Raw genomic sequence first — 2393 nt, 5'->3', positions numbered from 1 at the left:
AAAAAAATTAATTCATTTTCCTTAAATATCACAAAGAGAGATTCTATGCATCTTTCTAATAAACTAATTTAGGAGAGGTAACAACAATCCCAAATTTTTCATAAAGTTATATCACAAGCAAATTAAATTACCTTATTATTCAAACTAAGCAATCCATTCAACATGCTCAAATAATTAAAAGGAAACAGAAACATGCCAATATACCATAATTTATAGATATAACTTAAAAAGAAAAGAGTCAGCATTACTCTTGAAGGATTGGTAACTCTAAATAATACTAGAGGCGTGAAGGTGTTAACTCTAATCTTCAATCCAAACAACACATTCTTTTAAATTTAACCAACACACCCGAATATTAAAACGGAGACACAATCATGAACGGATTACGCAATTTATATAGCTACCAATAATGCATAATTATAAAAATATCCAGAGAAGCCATACTTTTCACGTAGAATAAGCATGCTAAAGGCAAAGGCACATAAATGTATATTGAAAAATCAATTGGTTTAACTCATTATAAACATAAGAGGATTTAGACATCATCTTAGCGTGCAGTAGAATAAATAAAATAAAAGACATTCATCTTACCACTAATTAAAGGCTTAAATCATATAACATAAACATTTCGGAATCATCAATTATCATATCCCTTAATACTTTAGAACATGAGCAGATTAACATAGCGGTTCACAAGCTAAGAAGAGATATTAGAGGGAAATTTAACAAGACTGAGATATCTTATTTAAAGAAATCCAGAAAGATCACAGCAATTGCCTCACAAAAACATACGACGAGATAGTAGCATGAAATTATTCTTGCATAGTACGAGCATGTAATTCAGTCAAAGCTAGGAAAATTTATTTGAATGAGGTTTCAATTGAGACGAAACTGACCTGGACGGATCTGTACAGATCCGTCTTTAACAGACTTTTGAATTCCGCCGGAATGTTGCCTTGATCGCTGTGCGGAGCTGCTGCTGTCGTGCGTCTGGACGTTGCTACTGCACTGTTCCGTCGAGCTGCTGCTGTCCAGGAGTTCGCTTGGAGTTGCTGTTTGTCGGAGCTGCTCTCCGCTGCTGCTTAGCCATCCTTGCTGCTCGTCCACGCCGGCATCGCTGCTGCTGGCTGGAGCAGTTGCTACTGACTGCTCGCCGGTCACTGCTGTGATGCTGGCGGGAGGCGCTGGAGAAGAAGGGAGGAGGGAGGCGAGAAACAGGAGAGGGAGGCGACTGGTGTCGCTGAATGGAGCTGATGCTCGCCTGGCTGGCCACCCTCGCCGTATGCTTTTATTACCGGAGACGAGAGGGGAAAGCAGAAGCGGAGGTAGGCGATGGGTGTCGCCGATTGGAGCTTCTGCTCACCGATAGCTGCTGAACGGAGAGGAGAAAAATTAACGAGAGAGAGAGAGACAGGAAAGAGATAGCTCCGCTCTTTGAGAGAGGAGAGAGGCGACGCTTAAGATGGTCGAAAGGAAGAAGAAAAGTGAAGTCGTCGCCACCTCTGGTTCTTGCTGGCTGCGTTGGCCTGAGAAAAGTTGAGAGGGGCGGCGGAACTGTTGAGAGAGAGAGAGGGGGGGGAAGAATGAAAAGTTTTAGGTTTTGGTCATTTGATGTTGAGAGAATAGGAGAGTTAGTCACAACCGTTAGATTAGATAGAGATGGAGGGTTAGAATTCGATCTAGGATTTATTTTTTTAAGATGGACGGATGAGATTAAAAGATGATGTTTTGAAATTAGATTGACAAAGATATAGAATGGCTAAAATTGCAATAAAAATGGCTAGAATTAAAATGAAAGAGAGGCTATGATTGAAATAAACTCGAATTCAAGTGGCTAGAATTGAAAGAAATTATGACAGAATAGGCTAGAATTTATAATTTAGAGAGAGTGTAGGAATTACTATTTAATTAAAATACTACATATATTAAAATATTCTTATATAATTGAAAATCATTTAAATTTAACATTTGAAATTCATTAATAATTTTAAAATATTTTAATAATATTTATAATAGTTTTATAAAGTAAACATATGAAAATATATAATTTTCAAGCAAAGTCGACTAAAAATTCTAAAATTTAAAATACGTATTTAATCGAATAGTATTCCTAAAAAAGGTCAAAGGTCGGTCAAAATTGGGTGTCAACAGGTTCTCTCTTTTAACCCCCAAGTAATTAAATTATTAACATTAACCCACTAAATTTATAATTATAGCAGGAATAGTCCAAAACGCCCCTTAAAATATTTAACAGAAATCCGACCCAGTCAGGGTCACGCAGCCTGTGACGGTCCGTCACAACTGTGACGGTCCGTCCTGCACGTCCGTCACAAAGTTCAGAGAGTAAATTTTATGGAAGATGTGTGACGGTCCGTCGTGCCCACGACGGTCCG

Source organism: Solanum pennellii, chromosome 11 (assembly GCF_001406875.1).
Source record: "Solanum pennellii chromosome 11, SPENNV200".
Classification (NCBI taxonomy): domain Eukaryota; kingdom Viridiplantae; phylum Streptophyta; class Magnoliopsida; order Solanales; family Solanaceae; genus Solanum; species Solanum pennellii.
This window is presented reverse-complemented; position numbering follows the sequence as displayed.